At 38.4% G+C, this 14,728-nt stretch overlaps 1 protein-coding gene and 1 long non-coding RNA gene across 3 annotated transcripts in view; one reads left to right on the plus strand and one right to left on the minus strand.

Annotated features, from left to right (window-relative positions):
- HS2ST1 (heparan sulfate 2-O-sulfotransferase 1) overlaps positions 1-14,728 on the plus strand; it is a 162,213-nt gene that overhangs the window by 18,708 nt on the left and 128,777 nt on the right. The window lies entirely within an intron of this gene.
- Positions 1,718-14,192, minus strand: LOC131478576 (uncharacterized). Its single transcript, XR_009244555.1, has 3 exons — positions 14,080-14,192; positions 1,938-2,051; positions 1,718-1,854 (listed from the first exon to the last, which is right to left on the minus strand). It is a non-coding gene; the product is annotated as an uncharacterized LOC131478576 (long non-coding RNA).

The following is a 14,728-nucleotide window of genomic DNA, read 5'->3' on the forward strand; positions in this document are numbered from 1 at the left end:
TAAAAATAAATAAATCTTTTAAAAAAGCAAAAGAAAAAGAGTTCTGCTTTCTCTATAAGCACTGATGTAAAAAAAAAAAACAAAACAAAACACTTATTTTTATTGGAAAGACAGTTTCACTGCAAGGACCTTAGCCACTAGGCTACTGTGCTGGGCCGAGAACAGAACTCTTTCACACTACTGGTGAGAATATAAATGACTACAGTCATTGTGAAAAAGTGTGGAGGCTCCTCAAAATGTTTAAAATAGAACCACCATATGATTAATCAGTTCCACTACTGTGTGTATAAAAGGAAGTGAAATCAGTATGTCAAAGAGACAGCTGTGCTCCCATGTTTATTGCTGTACAGTTCATGATAATCAAGACGTAGAATCAATGCAGATGTCTGTTGATGAATGGGTAACGGCAAAGTAGTCTGTATGCACAGAGGAATACTGTAAAACCATAAAAAATGGTAAGTCTTATCATTTGCTGCAAAGTGGGTATAACTAGTGGACATTGTGAAGGGAAATAAGCCAGGCAAAAAAGACAAATATCATATTCATCACACTTATTATAAAATCTAAAAGCTGAAAGAAGCTGATCTCATTTACAGAGACAGGTTAGAATGGTGGTCACCATGTGCTTAGATTCTTTGCTTTTTGTTTAAAATTTCTTTGTTTACTTGAAAGGGAGAGTTACAGTGAAAAAGGGGGGGGTGCTCAGGAGGGAGAGAAGGAGAGATCCTTCATCCACAAATTCACTCTCCAGATGACCTCAATGACTGGGGCTGGATTGGTCCAAAGGCAGGAACCTGGAGCTTCTTTTGGGTCTTCTTATTGGTTCAGTGACCCAAGGACTTGGGCCATCTTCTGCTGTCTTTACAGGTACATTTGCAAAGGGACCTGGATGGGAATTGGGGCATCTGGGAGCTACTCCCCAGAGCCCATATGAGGTGCAATAGCTACAAGCTACCAGCTTTACCCCCTACACCACAGAGCTGACTATGTGTTGTTATTCTTAGGGGGTAAAAGAGGTTAGAGAGATGTTGCCTAAAAGATGAGTTAGATAGGATGGGTAAATGAAGAACAGGCAAAATATATATATAAAAAGTAGGTTGCCTAAGACCATGTGTCAGTTTCTTTATGTAACTTTATCTTGTGCATTGGCATTCCTTGATACCATTATCTTCCGCTTTGTTACTTCAGAAACTTAGATAAAATCTGTAAAACTCCACTAGGGCTTATAGATATTAACTGCACTTGTGTCATAACTTTTTAAGAAAATGTTATTGGCCTTGATGTGTTTTCTGACATCTAGTTCACTTATTTAAGTTTGTTTAGTTTGCATGTCAAGACTGATGTCTTACTCTAACATTGACACTCTGAAATCCTCTGAAAGGATAAAGTTATGTGGTACTTCTTGTTGAAGGAAAGACTCATTAATAGAATATGGCACATAAACTGTATTCGGTTTTTAAGTTTGAAAATGATGTTCCCCAACCCCCTGAAATTGTGTGCTAAGTTAATGAGAAATTGGGTAAGCTATTTTTTTTTTTTCTGAAGTTTTTAAACTAAAATGTGTACAGGCTTTTCTATATGGGAACAGGGAATTTTCCAGATGTGATTAAAGCACTGTTGCCTAATTGTTTTAATGAGAGTTTTCTTTTTCAGTACTTCAACTATCAAACACATTCAATTAACTTACTGTGTTCAGCTTTTTCATTCTTTTGCTGTTTGAAGTTTTTATTCTCAGTCTCTTTTGAAAGCATTTTCCTTTTTTGGAAGGCAGGGGCTCCCTACTTGGCTTTTGTGGTAGTCGGTTATGAAAACCAGTGGGATAAATGTTGGCATGCTGTAGCTTTCTCTTTTTGGCTGTGGTAGGATAGATTAATTAAAAAATAAATAAGGCAGTAAATGATAGCCAGTATGCATATATTCCTTCGTATGTTACTCACCCTGGTACAGTCCAGTAACTGTGAGAAAGTTTTTTCACACAGTCTCAGAAAACAGAGGAGTGTGGGTAACTGAACAGTACCTCCTGAGGTGGTAGAGATCGACTTTTAGAGAGTCTAGAAAATGCCCAAATAGTGTTAATGCAGGGTGCCATTGTGATAAAGTAAAAGCTGCTTTGAAAAAAAACCTGGTGGAAGCAATTTTGTTTAAGGAAAAGATTTCATTTGCATTTCTATTATGGTCTTTCATTCTGAATACTAATTAGTACTTAAGCATATGTAAAACTTTTTAAGTGTTGTTTTTTAAAAATACAGTTGTGAACTATTTATGCAGATAGATTCAGTTTAAGTTTCTTGCCCTAAAAATGTGTAGGAAGACTTCTTGAAGTTTCCTGCAGACTTGGTATTTTCTCATTGAGTGGGATGGACCATTTTCATTTGGACTTTTATTTTTGTTAAGTATTTTTGTTAAGCATTTGGACTTTTATTTTTGTTAAGTATGTAAACTCCGGCGAAAAATGAATGTATTTCAGGGTAATGACTGCAGCTAAAAAGGATGTTTCCATTTCTTCCCAGTTCTTGTGGCTTAAGTTGTCTTGTTGATCAAGTTTCTGTGCTGAGATATTAAATTGAATTTAAGGATGTCAGAATCGCTTAGAAAAAACTACTGTATTTTGTTGCATAAGAAAAGCACATGTTACCTTATTTTACCTTCTAGCAAGAAAGTGTTTATATTTTCCCTTTGTGGAATACTGAATCAGATTTATACCGTAATACCTTAAAGCAGTGGTTCTCAACATTGGCTACATGTTGGAATTACATTGGAAAGTTGTAAATCCACCTCTGCTTGGTGTGAGCCTCCAGTTACAAGCTTGGTGAGTTTGAGATATGGCCTGGTCGTCAGTTCTGTATGTGATTCTCAGGTACAGGTAAAATTGAGCCTCCTGTTTTATACCTGTGCACTTCTGATATATAACAACATATTTTATCAGCTACTAAAAATTCTTGCCTTATAACTGCAGGACTAATAGATCAAGAATCTTCTATATTCAAATTATATTTTTGAGTTCACTGTGGTCTCCTTAAAATGAACAATGCATGTATCTAAAAAGTTGTTTACTGCAGTTTGGCCAAAAGATCAAAAGGCTCACTGCTTAATTGCCTTCAGTAGTGAGCTGTCATCTCCTTCCAGATGTAAGAAATGATGTTCTCTTAATTAGTCGAATAACGTATTTCAGGGGGGATGAGTAAAGTCTTAGATCATTTGCTGTTGGCAGTATTTTTCATAAAGTTTTTCAAAATATATATATTTGTTCAGTATATTCCGTTACTTTTTCTTATCCTGAAACAACCATTTTTGAACTCAAAAAACTGTTAAAATACATTTATACTTCTAATACTTATATACTAAAGTTGCATGTATAATAACTTATTTAGATGACTTCATATCAGTTGTTTTTATACTCAGTAGACTATGGTAAGACGTCCAGTTAGATTTAAACTGACATTTAATGTTCTATTCAGAACAATTTGTCTCTTATACCTAATCTCTTTTTTTGAGTATTTGAGCGTTTGAACATAGGAAAATTAATCAAATCAAAAGTATCATATGACTTGGGATAGTCTTGGCCATTACAAATACACTGGAGAGTTAAAAAAAAAAAAGCTGCTTATGTGCTACCTAAAGAAAAGCAGCTACCTGGATTTCTGTTCCTGTGAAGTAGATAATATTGCCAATATTGCCAAAATAGGTCTCCTCCCTTGCCCAGCAGTTCTTCCTCTTCTGGAGTTGTCATGCTGATCGAAGAGTTGATGGATTGAGACACAGACCAATTTTCTTCCCATATACTTACTGTAAATCTGTATACCTACCATTTGGCTTTGTTAAATAAATACGTTTCTGCATTTGCAATAAAACATTTCATGTATTTCAAAGCTCTGGTATTTCTCACCAAGCCCATTTCCCTCCTTTTACCTTAAGGGTAACCATTGTGAAGAGCTTATTTTTTTTCAGAAACATTTTCTACAACCAGTCTCTTAAGTAATAAATCAAAATGAATAAAATCTGAGAGGGAAATGTTTATGAGCAGAAAGTTAGCTAAATATGCTACTTGGAGGATATAAATAGTTCATTAAAACCAGCTCTGCATCTGGATTTTTTCATCTTTTTTTTTGTTTGAATGTTCAGTATGACTTTCCTGTTTAAAAAAAATGTTAACGCTTGCAAGCGAAGGACACAAAGGATTTTGTTAAAATCCACTAATATGTGTGGAAATGTGATTATGTCTTGTTGACAGGGACCCACTAGATGAACAGAATCCAGTGTTTATGAAACTAGGTTGTTGGTGGGCACAGTTAACACTGCCAGCATCATTCAGACCAGCCAACTCTTTTATCTTTAGTAAATACTCTGTCAGATAAGAGATCAATCCCTTTAAGTTTTGGATAATGAATAGACTTAATTTAGACTCTAATTTACAATGCTCAGCTAAAGGAAGTGGTCATTGATTAGATTATTTTGGTTCTTTGTGCTGTTTTGTTTGATTCAGGTGAGTGGTCTGAAGTAATGCTGAAGAGGAACAAAGAAAGCATAATCATTTTTAGAGTTCAAAAATGTAAGAATTATTGAGAAATAATGAAAATATCTTATAGGCTAAGAAAATAACTTTTTGGCGGACATTTGTTGGGGCACTGTGAGAAATGAAAGGATTCCATTTTTCTAGATTGAAGGCCACACTTTAAGCTGAGAGTAAGTATGTGTGCCTTCCTCCCCAGTTTTCCCAAGGAGAAATAAGTTTCTCTTCATTTATAAAATAAGATTAGCTTCATACTTAGTTTAAAAATAACAATAACAACCTTTTTCGTTTTTTTTCCCTCCAAATTAACTTCCTCTCTGAGCTTTGCTTTAGTCAAAGAATTCTTAATATTTCCTATGTCTACATTAACCTGGATAACTGAGAGTCATTTTTCAAAGTTTTTCCTTTTATTCACCATCCATCATAGACTTCCTCAAGTTTTAAGTTCTGTGATGATCTTGAAGGTCTAACATTAAATGTTCAAATATAACATTAAAGACTTGTTTAAGGGATATTAATAATCTTTGGGGAAGTATTGATTTTAGTTGAGATTTGCCTAGCTGAAAGGGTCCTAAAAATTCAGTGTAAGGCATTTAGAACTTTGTACTTTTATGATTAAAAGTACAGGCAGATTATTGCATTTTATTAGTATCTTTAAATGTCTTAATACAGAGCTTTGCATCTGCCTTTTTTCTAGAGAAAAATGTTTGGATTCCTGTTGAACAAAGAAAGAGTACATTTACTATAGTATATCAAGCAGCAGCTGCTCAAATAGGGCCTTTTAGCACCAACATTTGGAAATCTTCATCCCAAAATCAGTGAAAATTTTGAGTTGAAATATGTTTCACAAATAGTTTTCAAAGCCACTTTGGGGACAGGCAATCAAAATGCCTGTATTCTGACATCTGACTACTGGGATTTGATACCCAGCCTGTAAGCCACATTAGATTCCCTGGGTTCTGGATTCCAGCTCCTGACTTTAGCTTCCTTCTTCTTCCTTTGGATCTCTGAGCCGATGAAACCTTATCATAAAAAATGAAGAGTTGGAAAGCCCTTGCCTTGCACATGCTGGGGTCCCACACGCCGGGATCCCATATGGGTGCCAGTTCTAATCCTGGGTGCTCCCACTTACCATCCAGCTTCCTGCTTGTGATCTGGGAAAGCAGTCTAGGACAGCCCAAAACCTTGGGACCCTGCACCCTAGTGGGAGACCTGGAAGAAGCACCTAGCTCCAGTCGTGGTAGCCACTTGGGGAGTGAACCACTTGGGGAGTGAATCAGCGGATGGAAGATCTTCCTCTGTCCTGTGTATCTGACTTCCCAATAAAAACAAGCAAATCTTTAAAAAAAATGAAGAGTTGAAAAATAAGTAAGTAAGTAAGCAAAAAGAAGATAGTGGTGATGACTGAAGTATCTGGGTCCCTGGCATGGATAAACATGGGTAAACAGCTCCAACCTGGCCCCTGCCCTGGCTGTTGCATCTGGAAAGTGAACAAGCAGGTAGAAGCTCTTTGTCTGCTTGTCTTTTTCTCTGAGCCTCTCAAGCAAGTAAAAAAACACTGTAAAGAATTTAGTGTCTTATTTTATTACCTGTGAGTGCGATAAATATTGCAAAGGAGACTGTACTGTATGCTTAGTCGTAGACAAATACTAGATAGTTCTTGATAGTGGAAGGAAAGGTTCAGAAGCAATAATAGGAAGCATAACAAAATTTTTCAAAAAGAAACTTTTGAGGTATAGTGGGAGGCAAATAAAAAAATGTTATGTTCCAGAGTGACTTAAATTTTTTTGATGTAGTAATTTTTAAAATGGAGTACTAGTAAAAAAAATTGACAAATTTTATCTGTTTAGGAGAAAAGTTACGATTAAAAGTATATCCTGAGGGCCCGGCGGTGTGGCCTAGCGGCTAAAGTCCTCGCCTTGAAAGCCCCGGGATCCCATATGGGTGCCGGTTCTAATCCCGGCAGCTCCACTTCCCATCCAGCTCCCTGCTTGTGGCCTGGGAAGGCAGTCGAGGACGCCCCAATGCATTGGGACCCTGCACCTGTGTGGGAGACCCGGAAGAGGTTCCTGGTTCCTGGCTTCGGATCGGCGCGCATTGGCCTGTTGCGGCTCACTTGGGGAGTGAATCATCGGACGGAAGATCTTCCTCTCTGTCTCTCCTCCTCTCTGTATATCTGACTTTGTAATAAAATGAATAATTTTTTTTAAAAAAAATATATCATGAGCCTTTTTGTCAGAGGAAAATAGCCTGAGTGTTGTTACTCCTGTACCGCCCATATGGGAGACCCAGAAGAAGTTCCTGGTTTCTGGTTTCAGCTCAGCCCGGCCCAGCCCTGGCCCTTGATGTCATTTGGGAGATGAGCCAGCAGATAAAGATCTCTGGCTCTCTCTCACTCTGCCTCTTTTTTTTTTTTGGTAATATTTTTAAAATTTTTACTTGAAAGGCAAATTTACATAGAGAGAAGGAGAGAGAGAGAGATCTCTGATGTGCTGGTTCGCTCTTAAATGATTTCAGTGGCCAGAGTTGGGCTGATCTGAGCCCCGAGGTACTTCTGGGCCTTCTACTTGGGTTCTGGGGCCTAAGCACTGGGGCCTCTTTCACTGCCTTTCTAGGTACAGTAGCAGGGAGCTGGATTGGAAGTGGAGCAGCTGGGACTTGAACCAGCACCATATAGATGCTAGCACTGCAGGTGAAGGCTTAACATACTATGCGGTGGTACTGGTTCCCAACTCTTCTTTTAAACAAATAAAATCTTTAATTTTTTTTCAAGTAATGTCAGAGTGACTTGTGCAGTTTTTAATTTCAGAAAAAAATTTTTATGCGTATGGTGGCTAAGAAGTTGCTTTGTTACAATGAGATATGTTCTAGTTAACTGGATTTTCTTTTTGTATATCCTTTGTAATCATTTTTACTAAAAGGACAGACATATACCTTGTTACTCTGGCTTGTCCCTCATTGTCTCAAAGCATTTATTCTCTCTTTTCTAATTTCAGGAAATACAGTTATAATGGACTAGATATTTATACCAGCAAGATGGACTGATCCCCTTCCCCTTTTCTCTCTCTCTCTGTCTCTGTCTCCTTCTATTCCTCTCTCCCTGTTCCTCCCTTCTTCCTGCCACCCCATCTCTGATTATGAAAGGTTATGTTTTTTTTTTTTTAAAGATTTTTTTATTTTCATTACAAAGTCAGATATACAGAGAGGAGGAGAGACAGAGAGGAAGATCTTCTGTCTGATGATTTACTACCCAAGTGAGCGCAACGGCTGGTGCTGTGCCATTCTGGAGCCAGGCGCCAGGAACTTCCTGCAGGTCTCCCACACAGGTGCAGGGTCCCAAGGTTTTGGGCCGTCCTCGACTGCTTTCCCAGGCCACAAGCAGGGAGCTGGATGGGAAGTGGAGCTGCCGGGATTAGAACTGGCGCCCATATGGGATCCCAGATGTGTTCAAGGCGAGGACTTTAGCTGCTAGGCCATGCCGCTGGGCCCAAAAGGTTATGGTTTATTTATTTAGTTACTATATGTCAGGTGCCTGTGCCATGTGAGGGAAGGAGACAGGAATGTTTGTGCAGAGCAGGAGACAACACAGGGTAGGCAGAAAGGGGCATTGCGTAAGTCTGTGTGCCTGGAGGTCCAGAGCACAGAAAGGTGGTAGTACTTCAAGGAGCAGCGTGGTTCATTTCTTAAGCTAAAGTTTCAAATGTAAGTTGACATTCTTGCAAATTATATAAGAGAATGAAGCTCTGATGTATGGATCTCAGTAATTGTATTGGCCTATCAGGAGCAAAGCTTTCCGTGTTCTATGTGAGCTTCTCTTTATATAGTGTTAAGAGTGCTATTGTGTAAAAACTTTCAGCTTTTTGAGGACCCTGCTTATGACTTTTCTGTGTAAAGTATGATTTTTATTTTTGTGTTACTATCGATAATGAAAGTTTCAAGATATTTATTTATTTTTTTTTTGAAATTTGTTAATTTTATCTTTTTTTTAAAATTTTTTTCTTTTTATTGTATTGTTGTTGACAATCTTTACATAGTTAATTACAGTTAAAGGAAAAAGAAGGAAAAAAAAAAGGTTTAGGGGGATAGGAAAGTGGGTAATGCTATTATGTCCATATTGTTTCCATCACGTATCTGAGGTAAAGGGGGATATTGAGGGAGAAGCCCCACCCGGTTTCCCGCCCACCCTAAGTCCCGGATGTGGGGCATGCTCTGAGATATGTGCTCGAGTGGTGTTAATAGTTCTGAAGTTATGAATCGCTGCCAGTTTCGCTCGATGAGGTCGTCCACCAATTGATATGGTCCATCATAAAGTCTCCGTTTGCCCCATAATTTGCTGCCAACATATAGCTGAGATGAATGATTGTCCTGTTCTGTCTTCTGTCTTTTCTTGGTTAGAGTTCTGAGTCCAGCAGTTCGATTGGGGAGATCTCCAAAGAAACTTTGAGGTATTCCCAGACTAGTTTCTTGCATGTTCTAGCAAGCACAGGGCCCGGCACAGTCCATCACCCTGATCAGCTGGTGGTTGCAATTGCTGGGTTGGTTCTGTTTTCAGTCCCGAGTTGCACTGGAACCAATGGGTGTTGCAAGATATTTCTATTTAACCAGACCTCTGTATTTGCCTGTTTGCTAGAGGTACGGTTTAGGGCTGTGCTATGGCATAGTGGGTAAAGCTGCTACCTTGGATGCCAGAACCTCTATGTATGCTGCTTGAAGTCCTGGCTCTTTCTGTCTAATCCAGCTCCCCTCTCTAGGCTTGGAAAACATGGTGGAAGAAGCCCAAGTGCTTGGGCCTCTGTACCCTCATTGGAACTTGATTTCCTGCCTTCTGCTAGGCCCAGCTTGGGTCATTTCAGCCATGTGGGGAGTAAACCAGCCGATTAAAAATGAGTGCTCCGGGCCCTGCGCCATGACCTGGTGGCTCAAGTCCTTGCCTTGAACACACCGGGATCCCATATGGGCGCCGGTTCTAATCCCGGCAGCTCCATTTCCATCCAGCTCCCTGCTTGTGGCCTGGAAGGCAGTCAAGGATGGCCCAAAGCCTTGGGACCCTGCAGCTGTGTGGGAGACCTGGAAGAGGTTCAGGGTTCCTGGCTTCGGATCGGGGCAGCATCGTCTGTTGCAGTCACTTGGGGAATGAATCATCGGACGGAAGATTTTCTTCCCTGTCTCTCCTCTCTGTACATCTGCATTTCCAATAAAATAAATAAATCCTTAAAAAAGAAAAATGAGTGCTCCTTCTCCGCTTCTCCCTCTCTGTAACTTTGCCTTTCAAATAAATAAATAAATCTTTAAAAAAAATAAGCATAGTTTGTTTTTCACTTGAAAAACTTACCACTTGCCCTAGGCACACTATGATCTAACATGTGTAAGCTACCTAGTACCATTGGAAAACTTGTTTCCCTGGGCTGTTTATTTCTAACTGGACCAGTAAAAGTGTTATATATAAAAAAACCAATTCAGCAATTAGAGGTTTTAATTTGTTATTGGCTACATCCCACTAGCACTTTTACTGTGGTATTAAATTTTTTAAATGCGTAGTTTAACAGTATATGTGTCCCTAGTTTTGTGTTTTGTTCATGAGACCTTTAGTGTAATTACTTAGGTAATTTCATTATGAAACATATCAAAGAAGTGTGATTAGAGGTCATAGCAAGGATTAAATGAGAATATATGTAAAGTGTCTGATATAAATTTGACTTATATAAAGCTCTTAAATGAGAGACATCATGGAGTGAAAAGTTTAGTTTTTTTTTTTTAATACTGGAATATTTGCAGTTACGTAATGAGATACAGTTTCACATACACTTTGAACATAAAGCCTGAGTTTTTAGAGTCGTCTAGTGTGCCTGTATTTTGACTGTGACCCCATCACAGTAAGGTCAGTGTGGAACTTTGCCAGTCCGGGCAGCATGTAACCTTTCAGATTTTGGAGCATTTTGGATGTTCAGGTGGGGGTACTTAACCTCATTGTAACTGGTTTATTTTGTGCTACATGTATGGTTAGTAAACCTACATCCACGGATCCAAGCAGCTATGAAGTGAAAATACTGAGAATTATGTTAGCTTTTTGCCCCTGTAATGAAATAAACTGAGGCAACTAACACATGAAGCTGAAGGGCTTGTTTTGGTTCATGCTTCTGTAAGTTCGTAGATCAGGTGTCCTTATTGTTTAGACCATCGTGAGGACCCTGGGTGGTGAAGGTGGGCCATTTACAGAAGAAGGATCACCTGACTAGCCAGGAAGCACGAGGAGTAGTCAGGCTTACCCTCAGAATGTTAATAGTTTGCTTGCAAGAACTACCTTTGATGCTGTGCCCTTCCATGGCCTAGCGATTTCCTACTAGGCCATATGTCTCACCACCGTAACTGGATTGTTGCCACCCATTTAGAACCAACTTACAGCTTCTAGGTTTAATACCTAGCCTGAGTTTGGGAGCCAGATCATTCAAAACTATAGCATTCGAACATGTACATGCTTTTTCCCTTGGCATTATTGCCTAAGTAAAGCAATATAACAACTATTTGTATAACATTTACATTGTATTTGGTATTATAAATAATCTAAACATAATTTAAAGCATACAGGAGGATGTGTGTGAGTTAAATGCGTTGTTTCTCATAAGGGATTTGATCTTCCATAAATTTCAGTATTTAAGGGTGTCTTGGAACTAGTCCCCTGTGGAAACCAGGGAATGGCTGAATTTGTATCTGAAGTAGAAACTAACATGATAAATGATAACATTCTTTTTAAAAAGATTTATTTATTATTATTGAGAAGGCTGATTTTACTGAGAGAAGGAAGGATACAGAGACTTATCCTCCATCTGCTTATTTACTTCCCAAATATCCGCAACAGCTTGAGCTGAGCCGATCTGAAGCCAGAAGCTACAATTTTCATCTGTGTCTCCCATGTGGGTGCAGGGTCCTAAGACTTGGCCATCCTTCTCTGCATTCCCAGACCATAAGCAGAGAGCTAATAGGAAATGGATCAGCCGGGACACAAACCACCATTCATTGGGGATGTTAGCACTTGAAGATGGTGGATTAGCCTGTTGAGCTATGGCACTGGCCCCTGATTTTTTTTTTTAAGCTGGAATTTAATGGAGAAGCAATTAATTGAATAGCGCCAGATAATCAGCCTGTAAAGCAACTATTTTAAGGCCCTTGAAAACTGTATTGTCAAAGACTAAAATAGTCAGGGAATGTAAAGGAAATTAAAATACAGCAACCAACTGTGTTGTGTGTTGGATCTTTCATTGGGTCTGAATTGAAGGCTAAGACAGATGTACTAGTTGTCATTGTGAATAGAAGTGAATAGACAATTTCTTTTGGCTTTTTCCCTGTGTTTTTGCTGCCTTTCTAATAAGTAAATCCTTTAAAAAAATGGCAGAAAGGACTAATAGGACTTGAGAAATTTTAGTATGGTTGTTTTATTAGATAATATGAATATTATATTTTCTTAATGTGATAAGTACATAGGAAGATGCCCTCGCTCTTAGTGCTATACTTGATGACATATGGGGACTTAAATTCATGATGCTGCAAATAGCTTTTAAACAATTCAACAACAAAAAGTTACATGTGTTCAAGTGTGTGTAAAGAAAAACAGCAAATGTGACAAAAGGTTAACAGTTCCTCAATCTAGCTTTCCCAAAAGTTTGTAACTTCTAGAGTTGTTTTTTTTTTTTTTTTTAAGCCTCTTTTCCCAGCTGATTTTGTGTAAGTACAGCTGAGATGAATTATTTAGGGGAAGGATGTACTTCATTGTGATTTTTTACAACAATTTTTTAGGATTGAAAAATTTTAGAATCAAAGTGTGGAAGCAGTGGTATCTTACTCTGTTTAGCTGACAATTTCAGGAAATAGCCCCTTCTTCCTCAGTGTATGATTGCCATCGAATGGATCTGTGATGGTAGCAACAACAGACTTTCGAGAATAATGTCTCCTCACCTGATATATGAGCACCTTGTGTATAGCCGTACCAAATTGGTTAGTTTTACATCATTCTACTCATCATCAGTATAGCAGTCTCCCTTGTCTGAGGCGTATATGTTCCAGCCCCAGCCCAGTGCATTCCTCAAACTGCAGATGGTAAGGGTTGTTTTTTTTTTTCAGCTTAGCCTAAGCAATTAATTAGTGTACTGGCTATAATTTTTCATTTGTGATATGGACAACAGAATTAGCTCCAGTATATATTTTTTTCCACAACTTCATGGATAGATTTGTTCTTCCTGTGGGTCTTAGCAGTGTCAGCACTATGCCTGTTTTTCTTGCCTTGTGAATTTTTGCCTTTTCACTTAGAAGATGAATTTCATAGCCTGTCTTTGACATCTAAATTATGTTTTGGGACCATTGTTAAGTAAATGCCATGATGGTGGCTGTAAGAGACTAATGGGCAAGTAGCAGATGCATCATGGGTATTTTAGACAAAGGGACGATTGATGTTCTCAGTGATATTAAGCTTGGGTGGTTCAATATTACATCACCATACTCAGTGATACGCAGCTTAAATGTAGGATTTTTTTTTTCCCTAGAGTTTTCCAAGTGTTTTTGCACTGTGGTTTACTGTGGGTAACTGAAATCACAGAAGCTAATTTTACACTAGAAGTAATCAGTATAAATTTGATTTGAACCATTAATTTCTGTACTAGAAAAAGGTCATGATTGGCCAGGTCAAAGCTGTAATCTTTTGTTCTACTTTCTTATGTATAAGGGCTTTTTTGGTGAATATCTCAATGAGAGAAGTAGATCAGGGTGTAATGTAATAGATGAAAAAAGGAACAGAGTTTTATCATCAGGATAAATGCATATTAGAATAGAAAAGTCAAAACTACAGAAAAGTTCAGCTGAAATTTTTTACTTAGTTATAATTTATCTGTAGTAAAATCTACAGATCTTAAGTGTATAACTTCATAAGCGTGAACAGTTTGATTTTGTGCTTTCTTCTGTCTAAAGAAAAATGCACTAATTTCTTCTAGTGCTTACTTCTGAGCTTGAATGGGGCATCAATAAGAAGTATTGAATACTATAGTGGGTTTCACAAAGCTGCTTTCTTATAGCATCCTTTTGAAGTCATGATGCTGAGGTACAGTTTTAGAAAGCCTAGCGCATACAAAGAAGTGATTGGAAGGAGGTGGGCAAGGAAAGGCTGAAATAGTAGTTATTTTGAGTTATTTACTAGAAGTGTATTCATTGCCTTATGGAGCAAATAAATAATAGCGTTCAGGATTTTTTAAAAAAATCCTTTTGAATCCAAGATTGACCCATGTTCAAAGCTGGGCAGTGCAGTGGAGAATGTACAGTAAAGGTCTTTCTCTCTGAGGGAACAATTATGCATCTGATTTAGTGCCAGAAAATCAGTAAAGCCTTCAAAGCCCTCTAAGGCATAACATGGAGTGGGGTGGTGGGGCAGAAGTTGTGACACTACAAGTTAAGCTGTTGCTTAGGGCACTTGCATCCCATATTGACTGCTGGCTCCAGACCTGCCACCTCTGCTTGTGAAACAGGCTCCTGCTAATGAGTCATGGGAGGCAGCAGACAACGGCTAAAATGCTTGGGCTCCTACTTACCTCATGGGATACCTCAATAGGGCTCTTGGCTCCTGGCTTCAAGCAAACCTTGTCCTGGCAGCTGGAGTCATTTAGTCATTTAGTGAATGGAAGATAGATCTCTTTCTCTTTTTCTCTGTTCAAGTAGATGAAAATTGATAAGCATAATAATAAATTGAAAAAGCATAATAAAATGGCCTAAGTAGCTTTACCTGGAAAAAAGGTTTAGAGCAGATGTGTCCGGCTGGTCCCCATGGCAATAGAACATATCAGTAGTGCTCCTGTGAATATCTGGTTGTGAGTAGTATGAATTTACCCAAAATGAATTCACTCTTCTGGTAATTACTCTCAGCTTTTTTTCTGTAATCTGTCTGACTTTTTTATTCTGCTCATCTTGATATTAGTTTTTTTTATTTTCTGAAAAGCTGTACACATATTCCTTCGGTTAACAGTGGAGCTGCATACCTATAAGCCCATTATAAATTGAAGATGTTCTGAACATCATAGTTAAGCAAGTGCACTGAAGTATACTGATTGTTTACCTTTGATCAGGTGTCTGGGTACCATGGTTTGTTAGAGCATTGCAGTACTGAAAGAGAATATTGTACAACATGTAGGTAAAGAAACGATGAAAATCCAGCAGTTCAGTTCTTCCTAAATGCATAGTGCT

The sequence above is a fragment of the Ochotona princeps genome, chromosome 2 (genome assembly GCF_030435755.1).
Source record: "Ochotona princeps isolate mOchPri1 chromosome 2, mOchPri1.hap1, whole genome shotgun sequence".
In the NCBI taxonomy this organism is placed as follows: Eukaryota; Metazoa; Chordata; class Mammalia; order Lagomorpha; family Ochotonidae; genus Ochotona; species Ochotona princeps.